An 18,431-nucleotide genomic window follows, 5' to 3' on the forward strand; every position below is an offset into this window, starting at 1 on the left:
TTGAAACGGGCCCCTGATACAAATTATCAGCTTATTAGCAGAGATCTCCATGAACTGAATTGAGGCCAGCAGATAAGAGAGACAAACAAAATGTGCAGAGCAGTGGGTCTCCAGGAACGGAGTTGAGAAACACTGATATTAACAATAGTAAGACCAAGCAGCTTTTCTTCTCTTTATTTCTGGATTAGTTCTTCCTTTCATTGTGTCCATTACATTTCATATTGTATTCAAGCAAAATTATGAAATTGATTTAATCTTTCTCATTGTTTCCCTTAATAATTTAGTTATTTTTTTATTCTGATTGACAGGGTCAATGAAACCCATGTTTTTCCTGCTGGGAAAAAGTAGATCAGGAAAAACTGCAACATTAAAAAACATTAAAAGACAAGATTGTGATTCAGCATTAACAACCTGTGAGAAACACGAAGCAAATGTGGATCAAAAAAACTTTACAATAATTGACACTCCAGGACTGTTTGACACATCAGCAGAGAAAATGAAGTCTGAGATTGAGAAGCTTTTTGGTAAATCTTCTACTATTGTGTTCCTGCTGGTCATCAGGCTGAATGACAAATCTACTGTGAAGAAATCAGTAGAATGGATTCAAAAGAACTTTGGTGAAGATGCTGTAAACTACACCATCATTCTGTTCACTCATGTTGACCAACTGGGAAGTAAATCATTAAAGGAACATATCGCAGAAAATTTTGGTTTGCAAGTACTGGTTGACAGCTGTGGTGGCAGACATCACTCACTTAACAATGAGGACAAGGAGAATCTCTCTCAAGTCACAGAACTGCTAGAGAAAATTGATCAAATGGTGGATGAGAACAGGGGTGAATATTACACCAATGAGATGTATCAGGAGGCTCAAAGAAAGATAACAGATAGAAAGAAATTTTGTAAGTCTGTGTTTGTGCATATATTTTGAAATGTGTTATGTTGGCCTTTGAAACAAAACACATATAGAATAATTGTTGATGGGCTGTTGAATTTTGTTATATTTTGTTCTGTTTTATAGTATCAGGAATGAAGCAAAAACACAACAAAACAGCAGACAATTAGTGTTGATTGATTGTATTCATTTTCTTCTTTTATAAATAATTGTATTATTTTTTATATTTATTTATTTTGCAACAACACACATATTCTTTCAATTTTTTGCTGAAATGAAATAAATACATTATTTCAATTAAACATGGCATATAGCAGAGGTGGGTAATCCATGTGCCATGAGTATAAGTCCTCTCCGGTAATTTGTTCCAATCACCTGGTTCCCTTTCAATACGGTTCACTTCGCATTGCGTCAGTTAGCTGACGCTATGGGGAAACTCCTGTTTACTCCGTGACTGAAGCCTATTGGTTAACGTCTGTAGAAAATACAGACCAATGACGTTTGAGCCCGCGAGGGGCGTGGCAAACAGGTCCCTATATAAGACGGGGAAATACGTCAGGAGCTCATTACTTTTCTCCTTCAGTGCGAACCTTCTCGCTGCTCCGAAGAAGAAGCCCTTACTCGCCGTCGATCTGAGCACTGCAGCGGATTACTGCACGCCAGCGTGTTCCCCTGCCGCTTTCCGGCTGAGCATAAAGAGCGAATTTCATTTAAAAGAGCAAATTTCATCTAAAAGAGCAGAAGCGCGTTGATATAATGTCGCTTCGGCATTGCGGCCCATGCCGAGCCCCTTTGCCTGTGGAGGATTTCCACAAAGAGTGCGTCATCTGTCTGGGTCCTGCCCACGCCGAGGCCGTACTCACCGAGGCGTACTCACCACTGCGAACGGCTTCCCATCGCGGTGCTGCGCTCCCGCCTCGACGTCTTCAAAAGGAAGGCTTCCCGTGCTCTCCCGCCTAAACAGCAGCGGAGCCGTGAAGCTGAAAAACGCCCCGAGACCGAGTCTACACCGGCTCATCCCCCGCGTGCCCTGTCTCCCCGCCGTCATCCTGTCACCTTCGTCCATGAGGACCAACGCCCCCTGCCGAGTGCTAGCGGCATGGTCTCCTTTGGGTCCGGTGACAATGTGGATATGATGTCATCCTCTGAGGAGCTGGAGGATTGGGCGGCTTCGGATGAAGACGCCCACGCCGCCGCCGCCGCTGAAGAACCAACCGAGTCGCGTCCTCACGACTCTGAGCTCATCCGCATTCTGACGAAAGCTACAGCGGAGCTCGACATTCAGTGGTCGCCGCCGTCAGAGCCTCAACTCAGCCGGCTGGATGAGTGGTATCTGCAGCCCGGGCGCCGTCAATCATCCCGCCAACGGCAGGCGCCGTTCTTTCCTGAGGTTCACCAGGAGCTCACTAAAGCCTGCCGTGCTCCTCACTCCACTCGAGCGCAGAGCGCCGTCTCCCACGTCCTCTCCGTAGTGGACGGCGCCGACGAACACGGCTACACGAAGATGCCGCCGCTCGAGGAATCTGTCGCCGCCCACTGGATGGAGGGCGAAGATGAGCAATCCGTCAAAGCCCTGCCGTCTGACATCAACCCTGGCGTCGAAGTCATACACCGCCGACGGCAACGCCGCATCCGCTCTCCATACGATGGCGGTGCTGCAGGTTTACCAGGCAAAACTCCTCCGTGATATGGACGAGACAGGCCCGGACCCGGCAACCTTTAAAGATCTGCGCAGCGCGACTGACTTGGCCCTCCGCGCTACTAAAGTCGCCACTCAAGCTGTAGGAAGAGCCATGGCCAGCCTGGTTGTTTTGGAGAGACATCTGTGGCTGAATCTGACGGAGATCAAGGACTCGGATCGGGTTGCCCTTCTTGACTCGCCCGTGTCACCGTCGGGGCTCTTCGGCTCTGCTGTAGAGGGGTTCACCCAGCGCTTCACTGAGGCACAGAAATCGTCGCAGGCTATGCATCATTTCCTTCCGAAACGATCCGCCTCAGCGTCTGAGACCGGCCGCCCAAAACCGCCGCCAACTCAACGCCCTAAGCCAGCGCCAGCTCAACCCCAGCAGAGAGCTGAACCGGAGGTCAAGCGCCAGCGTCCTGCACGATCGGCTGGCCCGCCTCGACGCCGCGGTCCCCGCCCTCGGATCACGCTGGACCCGGCGCCGCCGCCGCCTCCCTGAAGAGAGTCTGAGGAGGAAAAGAGGCTCTGGTCCCGTTTCGGCCGGCCCGCCCTCAAAAGTTCTGCGTGTCTCAGTCCCCTCGGGCGCTGGACACACCCCCGCTGTAACAGCGAAAAACAAATTTTTACTTTTTCACAAAAAGAGCAAATTTCCTCCTCTGTACACACACACACACGGCTTACCGTCCATAAGCATATCGACGCTCGCCGTCAAACTTCACGTTTGGCAATCCACCCCCGGTATGCCGGGTTGGATTCTAAACGTGATCCAACACGGTTATCCACTTCAATTCGCTCGGAGACCACCCCGGTTTCGCGGCGTTCTCTACACCGCTGTCCCAGACGATCGCATACAGATCCTCAGGGAAGAGGTGCGTTCTTTATTACTAAAAGACGCGATAGAGACGGTCCCAGCGGATCAAAGCGAATCAGGCTTTTACAGTCGTTATTTTCTTGTTCCAAAGAAAGACGGCGGCCTCAGACCGATATTGGATCTACGCGTTTTGAATCGCGCTCTTGCCAAACGGCCATTCAAAATGCTTACAGCCAGACGAATCATGGCGTTAATTTGACCGTGCGATTGGTTCATATCAGTGGATCTGAAAGACGCTTACTTTCACATTCCGATAGCACCACGTCACAGGCCGTTTCTAAGATTCGCGTTCGACAGGACAGCATACCAGTACAAAGTTCTGCCCTTCGGATTATCTCTGGCACCACGCACATTTACCAAATGTGCGGATGCGGCTCTCGCCCCTCTCAGACAGAGCGGCATCCGCATATTGAATTGCCTCGACGATTGGCTTATTTTAGCCCAGTCAGAGAGGGAAATTATTGCGCACAAGACCGTTGTACTCCAGCATTTGGAGAATTTAGGGTTCAAAATCAACCTCCAGAAGAGTTTGCTTACCCCCACCCAGCGAATCGCGTTCTTAGGCATGACGCTTGACTCGTTAAAGATGCGGGCATGGCTTACACAGGAACGCGCGCTCACGGTCAGATGCGAGGCGGCATCGTTCAAAGCGGGTTCACATCTCCCTCTCAAACGATTCCAAAAAATGCTGGGTCTGATGGCAGCAGCATCCCCACTAATACCGTTGGGAATGCTGTTCATGAGACCGCTTCAGTTTTGGTTGAAAGCGAAAGTTCCGCCCCGTGCTTGGTTGTCGGGCCGCTTATTAATCAAAATCACGTACAGCTGCGTGAAAGCTCTTTTGATATGGACATCCCCTCACCTTTTCCTCTCGGGCATGGAGCTCGGCTCCGTGAGCAGGAGGAAAGTGGTGACCACGGATGCATTTGCGACGGGTTGGGGCGCGCACTGCAACGGCGAACCCGCCTTCGGTATGTGGAACAACCAGTTGTCTCAGCTACATATCAACCACCTCGAGATGTGGGCGGTTATCTTAGCGCTACGGCACTTTCGACCGAAACTCCAACATTAACACGTTCTAGTGTGGTCGGACAGTATGACAGTGGTCTCATTCATAAACCACCAAGGAGGGCTGAGATCTCGCTCCCTATCCAGGCTGGTGAAACGGCTTTTATTATGGGCTCACGCGAACGTACGTTAGTTAAAAGCGACTCACGTACCGGGTGTAGCCAATACGGGTGCAGACATTCTCTCACGCAGCGGTCCGCCGCCGGGAGAATGGAGACTGCATCCTCAGACGGTCGAGAAAATATGGACCGTCTTCGGCCGAGCGGAGATCGATCTGTTTGATTCCTACGAGAACACGCATTGCCCAATCTTCTTCTCGAGACACCACGATGCCCTGTCTCAAGCATGGCCGGCATGTCTTCTGTATCCTTTCCCCTCTGGTGGCTCTGTTACCGCAGATCCTGCGAAGGATAAGAGAGACGAAATGCGCGATAATTCTGATCGCCCCGCTTTGGCACAATCAACCGTGGCTCCCCGACCTATGGCAGCTGATAACATCAGCACCATGGCCAATACCGCTGAGGAAAGACCTCCTATCTCAGGCGAGAGGGACGATATGGCATCCACAGTCGGAGCTATGGAATCTACACGCTTGGTTTCTGAACGGCAACGTCACGCCTTTCAGGACGAGTGCTAAATACTCTATCAGAAGCTAGGGCCCCATCTACCAGGCGCCTTTACGCTCAAAAGTGGTCTATTTTTTCTGATTGGTGCACGACGAAAAACTTAAACCCAAACACCTGTGAAGTGGAGCATATTCTCTCCTTTCTACAGGAAATGCTGGACAATGGTCGCGCGCCCTCGACGCTTAAAGTATATGTGGCGGCAATAACGGCGAATCACGCCCTTATCGCCGGTCACACCGTAGGAAAACATGACCTTGTCATCAAATTTCTCAGAGGCGCTCGCAGACAAAACCCACCGCGACCTAACACGGTCCCGTCCTGGGATCTGTCCACGGTTCTGAAAGCGCTGCGCGGTCCCCCTTTCGAGCCCCTCGAGCAGGCTGACCTGCGCACTCTCTCGTTTAAAACCGCTCTCCTCCTGGCGTTGGCATCGGTTAAACGAGTGGGCGATTTACACGCGTTTTCAATTGACCCGTCGTGTCTGGAATTCGGTCCTAACGACAGCAAAGTGAACCTTAGACCGAGAGCGGGATACATTCCTAAAGTTTTGACCACGCCATATAGAGTTCAGGTGGTTTCACTTCTCGCCCTCCCACCGACGGATGGCAAACAAACCCCGAACACGCTTTGCCCCGTCAGAGCGCTAAGAATATACACGGACCGTTCTGCCTCATACCGCAAGTCAGATCAGCTGTTCGTAAGCTTCGCGCAACACTCTTTAGGTATGCCGCTCACTAAACAGAGGCTATCTAAATGGATCGTCGAAGCCATTGCTTTAACATACGCCTCCCTGAATGAACATTGTCCAGTCGGTTTGAAAGCGCAATCCACGCGTGGTATTGCTTCATCGTGGGCTTGGTCTACGGGGATTTCTATTTTTGACATTTGTAATGCGGCCGGCTGGTCCTCGCCGTCTACGTTTGTCAGATTTTATAGCCTGGATGTCCCTGCCTTACAAGCACAGGTCTTATCGACTTAATGTTCACGCGACTGCGTTTCTGTATGCCTTCACGGTGCGCTGCGAGCTCACCGTCATGGCTACCTATTAATAAATCATGCACAAGCTCGCGGCGCGCTCAGGGAACCCGCCGCCTCGTGCTCTATTATATATGCATCATGGTGCGTTTAGAAACTTCACTGTATGCGTATTAACTGTCTCATATATGGTGCTTTCACTTACGCTCGCTAGAGCTATGTACACGCTGGGTATAGGGCCACATGCAGTGTCTCTCCGGTAAGGGCACCTCAGCCCGTTGTGTATGCACGGCGGGATGGGATTACGTTCCCCCATAGCGTCAGCTAACTGAAGCAAAGCGAAGTGAACCGTATTGAAAGGGAACGCTTAGGTTACTCACGTAACCCCGGTACCCTGAAATAATGGGAACGAAGCATTGCGTCGCTGGCCGTGCTACAAACGTCTACGCAGCGAGTGTTATTCGGCTGTGCGCTTCAGTCGAATAATAATGAGCTCCTGACGTATTTCCCGTCTTATATAGGGACGTGTTTGCCACGCCCCGCGCGGGCTCAAAGGTCATTGGTCTGTATTTTCTACAGACGTTAACCAATAGGCTTCAGTCACGGAGTAAACAGGAGTTTCCCCATAGCGTCAGCTAACTGACGCAATGCTTCCTTCCCGTTATTTCAGGGAACCGGGGTTACGTGAGTAACCTAAGCGATTTGCTAATTAGCACAGTTTTTCAGCAAAATGACCTCCTGGCTCGTTGTTGTTTTAAGCCCTCAATGAAGCCTTCAAGGCAGCGCTGCCTGGAAGGCAATCCCCATGCCCCGAGCGTTTCAGCCAATCACAGCACTGGTGCTAGATATCGAGCCTTCCGCCAGCTTCTGGCAGTTTGAGCTCACCGTTGGTCCAGTGAGTAGCGCAGATATGGTAAGATAGGAATGTGGCTGTATTTATATTCAGCTAGAATGTTTCGAGTGCTTAAGAGACATTTTTCCACGTTTCCGCCTGCCAGTTTCACGTATTGGTAACTTAATTCTTTCCCCAATTTTCTTACCATTGTAGCTTGGGATTGGGGTTAAACAACTTTCTGTTACATAAAATGACATCACTCAACTCTAACCCCAAGCACACAGCTTAAAATTCCGACAAATAAAAATGCAAACCAATGCTTAAAATGACATCCGGATTTATGCCAAACCCAACTTTATCCTCACGTGAAAACATACAACAAGGGTTTGAAAAAAGGAAAAACAATTGAGTAACCAATATATGAGGCTGGCACGAAAAAAAAGTCAAGCCACGTCAGGTGAAAACACAGAAACACGTCACTTAAACCCTCAAAACATTTAGAGCTAAATTCAAGTTCAGTCACATTCCTATGTTGCGATATCTGCGCTACTCACCTGACCAATGGTGAGCTCGAACTGCCAGAAGCTGGCGGAAGGCTCGATATCTAGCACCAGTGCTGTGATTGGCTGAAACGCTCGGGGCACGCCTTCCAGGCCTTGCTGCCTTGAAGGCTTTGTTGAGGGCTTAAAACACCAACGAGCCAGGAGGTCATCTCCTGCTGAAAAACTGTGCTAATTAGCAAATCCAGGTGATTGGAACAAAATACTGGAGAGGACTTTTAGTCATGGCACATGGATTACCCACCTCTGGCGTATAGTGATATAGAGCTGAAATGTGGTCGACAGACCTGGAGCTACTTAATAATCAGTGTTGGCAACGTTACTTTAAAAAAGTAATTAGTTATAGTTACTAGTTACTTCTAAAAAATAGTAACTGAGTTAGTAACTGCGTTACATCATTATAAAAGTAACTAATTACCAGGCAAAGTAACTATTGCGTTACTTAACAAAAACATTTGTTGAATGAATTAGACACTAAAGAGAAACCACTAATTTTGTCCCTTACGAAAATTAACCATGGTTTTGCTACAGTTAAAACCAAAAAACATGGTTACTGCAGTAAAACCATGGTTACCACAAAATAACCATGGTTTTGACAACAAACCATAATTCACTATGGTTACTGTAGTAAAACCATGGTTTTACTGATAGCAATCAATACGCCAAAAAAACATGGTTACTGCACTTTTACCACAAAAACCCCTGGTTAATTTTCGCAAGGAGTGGCAGCATGTGACGATGTGGGGTGCTTTATTAGATCAGAATTACAGACGTGAAGAGGCTCTTTCTTATTCTGCATAAGTTGCACATTACATAAACATTCTTGCGTTTCACCTCAACGATGGAATAGTAGTGCTTATTATACTTTGTGTTTGCGACTGCTACCTTTGAGTTTGTTGTACTTGTCATCATCGCCCTGTCATTGCGGGTGTGGGACTCGCGGACTGCAGCGCGAGGTCCGGGCTGCCTGTGAGTTGGTAGCAGCATCAGCCGCTGCTCGTTGAGAAGAGAGAGCGATACATGCTCTCGCGTCAGTCTCACGCCAGAAAAGATCGCTCGATTTGTCCTAGTCGCTTTTAGTAAATAAAGTCGCTAAAGGGGTTTAGAAAGTTGCTAAACTTAGTAACAAAGTCACCAAGTTGGCAACACTGCACTGAACTTCTCGGACTGTGCATGTGTTTGCATATGATCTCTGCCTGCCTCTGGTTGGCTAGTGATGGAAATTAAGCCAATCATCACCGCTTATGTGGTTGTCCCACCCCCTCTAACACACACTCACACCAATCAGCATCAGTTATGTGTCTCTCAGCCCCCAACACACACACACACTAGAGACAAACATTGCCTTTTTGCCTGTCTGCATGAGAGAACTTACTCTGGTGAAAATCGCTTTAGTGAGATTAATTATAGTAACGCGCAGCATTTATTGTCAATAACGGTAACGGCGTTATAACGGGAGAAACAGTAATTTATTTGATTACTCGTTACTGAAAAAAATAACGCCGTTAGTAACGCCGTTTATTTATAACGCCGTTAGTACCATCACTGTTAATAATTTATAGTTATTTTTAATGCCTGATTTACATTTTGATTGACAGGGTCTGTGAAACCCAGGATTGTTCTGCTGGGAAAAAGTAAATCAGGAAAAACTGCTACAAGAAAAATCATTCTTAGACAAGAGTGTGAGTCACCAAATTTAGTTACCAAGTCCTGTGAGGAACATGAAGCAAATGTGGATGAAAAGAACATCACAATAATTGACACTCCAGACCTTTTTAATGCATCAGAAAAGAAGATAAAGTCTGAGATTGGAAGGTTTGTTCGCATGTCTTTTTCTGGTCCTATTGTGTTTCTTCTAGTCATCAGATTGGATGACATATACACAGATGAAAACACAGTGAAATGGATTCAGGAGAACATTGGAGATGGTGCGGAAAAATACACCATCATTCTGTTCACTCATGTAGATCAGCTGAGGGGTAAAGCATTAGACGAACATATCACAGAAAAATGTCCAGAGTTATTGTTTAACAGCTGTGGTGGCAGATATCATTCATTCAGCATTCAGGAGAGAGAAAATCAATATCAGGTCTCAGAGCTGCTGGAAAAGATAGAAAATATGGCTGAGAGCAATAAATGGAAATACTACACAAATGAAAGGTTTGAAGAAATTGTAAAATTTAAGAAAGCACTTAAAAAATGTAAAGATGGAGCACAACAAGTTGCAGGAACAGCACTTATGGCAACAGGAGGCTTTATTCTGGGAGTAACAGGCCTTGCAGCAGGGTTGGCCTTATCACCAATTGCAATTATCAGTGGAGGTTTAGTTGTAGCTGGAGCTGCAGCAACTGGAGAATTTACTGACAAAGAAAAAGAAGAACAGGAGACAATGTAAAACCTAACTAAAAACCTAGCATACTCACCAAATGTACTTTTTTCTGTCAATAATGTGATACTGAAGTATAAGATCACTCTCATATCAGTTTTCAGTAATTTTATAGAAATTTGATATACTGTACAATTAAAAATTAACTGCTGTGTATTTTAGACACACAAAAGCCCTTTTCACACAGACATTCCGTAAAATACACGGATAAGGCATCCTGGCTTTTTCTGGGACCGTTAAAGTTTTTGTTCATTCACACTGATATCATTACCCGGCATCTGATGGTCCAGGAAAGACACGTGACCTGTTGAAAGTCCTGCCCTCTCTTCTACGCAGCGTCTGAAGTTTGCATATTATTGTTATTTCTCTTTCCAGAAACAAACAACTCGCATGCATTTATGTTTATGATAAGACTATAAAGGAGTGCCAGATACGCACAGTTCTATGCTGGTGAATGATCTCAGCTTCAGAGTGGATATTTGACGAGCTCCCTGATCTCTGCTTTAATACAGTTTTCAGACATTTCTCATCGTGATTGTTTATATGCATTTAAAACCCGCATTTTGAGGAGTTGAACGATATATCTTGCTGGGATGACGCGCGGGTATTTTCGTTTATTATAGCTCAAATGAGCATGTGACAAGATATTCTTTTATGCTGCTGAATGATCTCCGTTTCAACGCAGTAAGTGACGAGCTAACTTACCTGATATCTGCTTCAGTCCAATTTGCTGACTTTTCTCTTTGTGAATGTTGTAAATCCCTCATTTTAAAGAGTTGAATCAACTTCATGTTGCCATGACACGTGCGTCCTCGCTACGGCACGGCGTCATTGTTTATGCGTCTCGTTTATCATTTCCTGATAACTGCTCCAATCTAGTTTGCAACATTTCTCATGGTGAATGTTTATATGCATGTTATCTGTCGTTTAAGGAGCTGAACCATAACTTTTGTTGTGATGAAGAGCGCGTCCTCACTACGACACGCCCATTACGGCATTCTTTTCGCTTCTTGTTCACACAGAAGGTTTTCCGTATATCTGACTACACTCTAAAAAAATAATCCGTAAAAAAATGGATAATGTCCGAGCGACAATGGTTTGAAAAAAGGAAAAAAATTGAGTAACCAATACGTGAAATGGCACGAAAAAGAAAGTTGTGCCACGGACATGTGAAAACGCGGAAACACATCACGTAAACGCTCAAAACATTTAGCCGTTTCTCAATGTCAAGGAAGGATCCTTGGAAGCCAGAATTTCGGGGATGTTACGTCATCAAAGTCCGTCGAAGGACTGTTCCGATGTCGAGGATCCTCGATATTACAGCCAAGGACTGAGTCCTTCGTTCGAGAAATATCCCATGTACAGGAAAGGATGCATATGTGTATCCTTCGTGCTCTTCAGACGCTGAAATCACACACAATCCTATGAGCGCAGCACCGAAAGCACACCTTTCATTGACACAATGACGCAATGACAGAGGTGGGTAATCTACGTTGGGTTTGGGCTAGAACATCATTTAAGCATTGTTTTATACACTTATCTGTCAGAAATTTAAACTGTTTTTGGTTGTGATTGGGGTTAGAGTTGGGCTAGGGTGAGGATGTTCTTTTATGTAACAAAGTTGTTCTAACCCCAATCCCAAGCAGCAATGGTAAGAAAATAGGAAAAACAAATGAATAACCAACACGTGAAACTGGCACAAAACACAGGAACACGTCACTTACAAATACAGTCTCATTCCTATTTTACCATATCTGCGCTACTCACCTGACCAACGGTGAGTTCGAACTGCTTCACTGCAGAAGCTGCCTTAAAGGCTCAGTTGAGGGCTTAAACCAGTAACGGGCACTTTGATTGGTCATTTTTGTGAACCAATCATATTTCTTTCTGCCCTCAGAACATGTTTGGCCCTGTCCCAAATGGCACACTCCAGACTTGTGGTCCTCCTCAGAGTCCACACTTTAATGACATCACGTAGTCCAGACTTTAGGGACCCTTGATGCGAGTCCACGTGGGTGCACCGGAGTTGTATTTTGGGACAGACTCGAGCATCACACCGTAAATAGGTAGAAAAGTTGCCCGTCAGTGTGAACTCCTCCCTTCCATCGCCTGATTGGTCTGATTGTCCTTTCGCAAGGACTTCTGGGTTGGCAAAGTGCGTGAAGCCTGCTGCAGTGCGGGCTTCGCTGAAGACTGCATCAAGGGGGCAAAGGAGGCGCTGATGAGCACACTTCAAAGTGTAAAAATGACAGATGGGACACCCTACGGACTCGTAGACTAAGCGAAAACGCGCAATTTAAGGCCACAAGACCGAAAGTCCACATGAAGTGCGCCATTTGGGACAGGGCCTTTGAGTAGCTTGATTTTTTTTCCCAAACCAGTTCAGATAGGAGTTTTACTAAAACATGAGCACAGGGGCAGAAAGAAATTTGATTGGTTCACAAAAATGACCAATAAAAGTCCTCAACCGGAGCCTTCAAGGCAGCTTCTGCAGTGAAGCACTTCGAGCTCACCGTTGGTCAGGTGAGTAGCGCAGATGGTTAGATAGGAATGTGACTGGTTTTGAATTCAGCTCGAAATGTTTTGAGCATTTAAGTTACGTGTTTCCACATTTTCACATTTCTGTGGCATGACTTTCATTTTCGTGCCAGTTTCACGTGTTGGTTACACAATTTTTTTCCTTTTTTTCAAACCATTGTTGATTGGGGTTAGGTTTGTGTTTTTTTTTTTTTTTAACTGTTTTTGCATGAGGATGAAGTTGGGTCTGGGTTAGAATGGCAGTGGTTTATACGTTTATTTGTCAGAAATTTAAACTGTTTTCACTTGATGTTGGGGTTAGAGTTGGGTTAGGATGTCATTTTATGTAACAGAAAGTTGTTCTAACCCCAATCCCAAGCGACAATGGTAAGAAAATAGGAAAAACAATTGAGTAACACGTGAAACTGGCACGAAAATGAAAGTCGTGTCATGGACACGTGAAAACACATCACTTAAACGCTCGAAACATTTCGAGCTGAATTCAAAACCAGTCACATTCCTATATTACCATCTGCGCTACTCACCTGACCAACGGTGAGCTCGAACTGCTTCACTGCAGAAGCTGCCTTGAAGGCTCCGGTTGAGCACTTTCATTGGTCATTTTTGTGAACCAATCAAATTTCTTTCTGCCCCTGAGCTCATGTTTAAGTAAAACTCCTATCTGAACTGGTTGCATGATTTTTTTCCCCAGCCAGTTCAGATAGGAGTTTTACTTAAACATGAGCTCAGGGGCAGAAAGAAATTTGATTGGTTCACAAAAATGACCAATGAAAGTCCTCAACCGGAGCTTTCAAGGCAGCTTCTGCAGTGAAGCAGTTCGAGCTCACCGTTGGTCAGGTGAGTAGCGCAGATATGGTAAGATAGGAATGTGACTGTTTTGAATTCAGCTCGAAATGTTTCAAGCATTTAAGTGATGTGTTTCCGCGTTTTCACGTGCCTGTGACATGACTTCCTTTTTTGTGCCAGTTTCACGTATTGGTTACTAATTTTTTTTCCTGTTTTTAAACCATTGTCGTTTGGGATTGGGGTTAGATCTGTGGTTTTCATCAGATTTTTAAACTGTTTTCGTGCGAGGATAGGTTGGGTTTGCATGTAGGCGTTTTCCTTAGTCAAACATGTTCCGAGGGCAGAAAGAAATATGAAGAAACGGTGAGCTTGAACTGCTTCACTGCAGAAGCTGCCTTAAAGGCTCCGTTGAGGGCTTAAACCAGTAACGGGCACTTTGATTGGTCATGCCCTCAGAACATGTTTGAGTAAGGAAAACGCCTACATGCAAATTGCACGTGGTTGCTTGACTGGCTGATTGGTTGAAAGTTTTTTTTTTCGAAGCCCCTCCCTTGTTGATCCAGGAATGTGTCGAACTCTGCAAAATCAGGTCGTGCGTGTATAAAGCACATTTGTTGTGTTTTAAGGTAAGTAGGGCCATTCTGTGGTGGTTGGTACATAAAAAGGGCTCTGAGATAATTACTTTTTTACTTCCATCAGGGTAATGTAAATGATAGAAAAACATTGCATTTTATTGTTTTAAAACTTATAAAACTTTATTTCTGAATGTTTGGTAAAAAGAATGCTGTAGAAAACACAATTCACTTATTAGGTTTAGATTTTGATGTTTTGTTTCATTTTAAGTCACCATTATTGTGATCGGGGTTTGGTTTAGTTGGACTCTTGATCTGTAAGATTTTGTTTGCTTTTCCTGGTTGTATTAACTTTGTGTGTATAAAACACATTTATTATGCTGTTGTAAATGTAATGCTGTTTTATTGTGGTTGGTACATAATGCTAAAGATCTCAATTTAGTTAATTTACTTGCGTACCAAAAGTTTTCTTTCATGTCAAAATGAGATTCAACACTCACAGCATTTCTTCATTAAAGGGGTCATAGTGTGAAAATTAGACTTTGTTCCATGTTTAAGTGCAATAATTGGGTCCCCAGTGCTTTTATCAACCTAGAAAATGTACCTGTAACTTGGTTTTGGTAAACCATTATCTGCAAGCGTGTAAAAATGAGATTGTTCAGATTTTGCCCGTTTTGTGATGTTTTAGTTAAGTGAACTCATCTACAGTCTACTGGATCATCATGAATTTATCTGAAAATGAGACAGAAGATCATCATAACTATAAAAGATTAAAATCATCAAGATTAAAGAGTTATATGGCATTCACACCAGATGCGGAAGAGGCAGCAAGCGCAAGTGATTTACATGTTAAGTCAATGCAAATACGCGAATGGGCGCGGATGGCGCGTTCTGCACGAATTGAGCATTGCCGCGAGAAACGAGTTAGTTGAAAAATCGAAACTTTGGAGGATATTCGCGCTCCGTTAACCAATCAGTTCAATTCAATTTTATTTCTGTAGTGGTTTTCACAATTGTTTCATTGTTTCAAAGCAGCTTTACATTTATAGATGCAGGAAAAACACAGAAAAATTATAAAACATAAGCAGCACAATACAGCGGTTAAGATTAACAATACTAGAGAGCGTAGTTAAAATGTAAACAGGGTGCTAAGTTAAAGGGATGGTTCGGCCAAAAATGATATTAAACCCATGATTGACTCACCCCCAAGCCGTTCGAGATGCATATGTCTATCATTTTTTCAGACTAACATTTTCAGTTATTTTAGAAAATGTTTTAGATCTTTCATTTAATCAAATGTAAAGTCACAGGGTCCACTCCTTCAAGTCCGAAAAATGTGCATCCATCCTTCACAAAATAAATCCAAATCCTGTCTTGTTGTAGAAATATCCATAGTTGTAACTTTAAGTTTCAAACAGAGATGATGATAGAGAGGCAAAAGTTAAAGATGGCAGCTTTTTACTCTGCTTCAGTGTAACTTTTTAAATTTCTGTAAGATAGAATCATATATACACACGGCAGTTTTTATATATCTATTGCATTTAATATTTTGACCTTTTTCATCATGTTAGTATTACTTTCTCCAGAAAAAGAAAATAAAAACTTAGAGACAGGAACATTCTAAAATTAAGTTGATTTGACACGAAATGACCAGCAGGTGTTCACCATTAATGTCTTAATCATCACTTCATTATCTCATTAACTTTAACACTGATTCAGTGTAAATTTAACACTTTGTAGAGTGGGACCATATATGCTCCCAGCAGTGTTAAATTAACACTGGGAGTTTTACTGTGTAGGTTCAGTAAACGATTTTCTAGTTCGTCATCTTTTCAAAAATATTTAAAAATATAGCCAAATTGTTTTGCGGTGTTTAACGCACTTGTAAATGTTACAGAACATGTGCTTTATTGAATGAAAGTATAAACGGTTGAATTAAATTATTAAAACGACGTAAAAGGAACTAAATTATATATGTACAATAAGGAATATAAAGCCCGCCCTCACAATTTGATTCGTCGGCCGGTTTTGGTATTCGCATAGTAGCTCCTCAACGGTGAGTCCCCAGACCGATCTTCCCCCGTTTTTCAAATTGTGGTGGGCGGGGCTAAGATCGGCTGGCACCCAGGCTAGGAAGACTTGGCAAAAAATCCATTCCGCTGGTAGCACGTTTTCAAAGATCGCGCCAATGATGCTGGTTATATATGCTGCTGTCCAAGGTGGAAAGTTGTCTGTCCTCCTCCAGTTGCACCGATTTCACGTCGGTGTGCTGTGACGCGTTATTTTTTTGCTGATAATTTAATGTCAAACCACTTTTTTATTTCTGGAAGTGTTCTCTCCTCATATTCAACGGAATTAAACTCACTGGTAACATGTTCCCATGTAGATTTGTTTTCTTTTGTTAGTCATTCCTCCCGCACTAAGTAAACCAAACAGGATGTGTTATTAGGATTTAACCTCATTTACCACTAACTCAATTTCTGTGTCTGTAAAATTCCTCTTTTACGCTCTCTTTTGTCATTATTGCGATGAGGGAAAAAGCACAACCACGTGACATATAACGGGAGGTGTTGTCACCATATATGGTTCATTGGAGGTGTTTCGGAATGCAAATGACTATGAACGTGCACGAGCATGGTGCTTAAGAACAAGTGGGATTTATCATCAAGGATTACTTACTGATGTGCGTACGAACCACGTGCGCACGTTTGATAAATCCAGATTTTTTTGTACTTAGGCACATTCTAAATTTCATTCGTAGGTACAAATATAGAATATTTTCTACGCAATGTTGATAAATGAGGCCCCAGGAGATCTGAGGGCTATTTCATAAAACTCGCTTGGAAAAGCGAGGATTAAAGTTACAAACTCGACTTGAATTAACCTAACAAATGAGGCGAGGCTAAAGCGGTTTCAAAAAAGGTAAATGAAGTTTATGCAATCCAACAAAAATGATCCTGATTTCCCTAGTCAAGATAATTGCGCGTGCACGCTGTTCTTGAGCAGCCCTAGAGGGCGAGCGTGGATCAAATCGATTAAAGTTAAAGAGAAAGCGGTAATTTTTTATAAAAATGTATGAAAAATGTACTAATGACTGAAAATTATAATACTGCTGCAATAAACAAACCCATAAAATAATTGGAAAGTCCTTATGGATTAAATCCTTGCATGCAGAAACTTAAATAATTAAATATATTGTCTTGTTTTAAAGCGATTACATGAAAACATGAAACATTGTCAGAAATGATGGCTGAGTGGTTAGTGCTCTCAGCAGCGCATGCGGGGATCCGGGTTTGATCCCCATCAATGCTCATATAGCTTTGCTTTGCAAATTTTTATATACTGTACTTTTTCAAAATAACACAAATCTTAACTTTTAAAAGACAATTTGTAGTTTACTAAGTAACCTATATAATACATTTAGCAGATGAATTATTTTAATACATTTACAGTAACTTTAAATGTAACTTAAATTTATTTTTTTTATTTTTGGGGTAGCTACATTTCAAAAGCAGCAACTTGAGTGGACAATAAAGTAACAGGTGAAAATAAAACATAAATATATTGTGCATAAGAAGTGTAGTTGATTTAAGCATAATCATAGAAGTGTCTAATCTCATAATGTTAGCTGCCAAAGATGTTGACTGGCAGTGAAGAGAGCACTGACATCTATCAGCAGCACAGCTTTACCCCTGCAGATGAACTGTTCTTGAAAGAAAAAATGATGGGGTCACTGAGAGAATGGTGGGTAGACAGCATGCATTTCTGAATTTACAGTAGTACAAGAAATGATTGTGTAAAAGCATATATGTTACACATATTCTTGACCAATCATTATTACTTGACATGTTACTCAAAACATTTTTGATGGCAAATTATGTGTGCGTTATAGAGCCACAAGTCATCATGTTAAACCCTGGGAGTATAAGAGATTTTAAACCACTGGTTTATTATCACACTGTTAAAAAAATTTGCTGTAGTTATGCAGCTGTTTGCCAGTAACTTATGTAGCTTTAAAGGTTTATTTTTTACTGGCAACAGTTTGTTCAAAGTTAAATCAACATTAAACATTAACAAGTCTATGATTTTACAGCATAAAACTATAAAATAACAGCCTCATGCAAAGCATTTTGTGAACCAGAAATCCTCATCAACCTTTTTTCTGTTGTTTCCTTCATATTTTGGTTCCCAGAATGCTTTGCATGAGGCTTTTATTTTATAGTTTTATTCTGTAAATAAAAAGACTTGTTAATGTATAATGTTCATTTAACTTTGAACAAACTGTTGTCAGTAAATAACATACATACACATTTACAGTAAGTTACTGGCAAACAGCTGACAGTAATACTGTAAGTTGTACATAATTTTTTAACAGTGTTGTGTTAGGTTTTGATAGATAAACAGAGTTTTTTGAATGGTTACAGGATGAGGATCAGTTGAAGAAAAGCCTGAGGTATAAGCACATTATACTGTAAGTCTACAGTACAAGCCTTGTGAGCTGAAAATTTATTTTATGCAGGACACTAACAATCTTGTCTGTGATAAAAAAAATTTTAACTCATTACAACAAAATGCCAAGAGCATACCATCACATGATTATATTCTATTCCTTCAGCCATGCAGACACCATAATTT

Source organism: Misgurnus anguillicaudatus, chromosome 3, assembly GCF_027580225.2.
Source record: "Misgurnus anguillicaudatus chromosome 3, ASM2758022v2, whole genome shotgun sequence".
Classification (NCBI taxonomy): domain Eukaryota; kingdom Metazoa; phylum Chordata; class Actinopteri; order Cypriniformes; family Cobitidae; genus Misgurnus; species Misgurnus anguillicaudatus.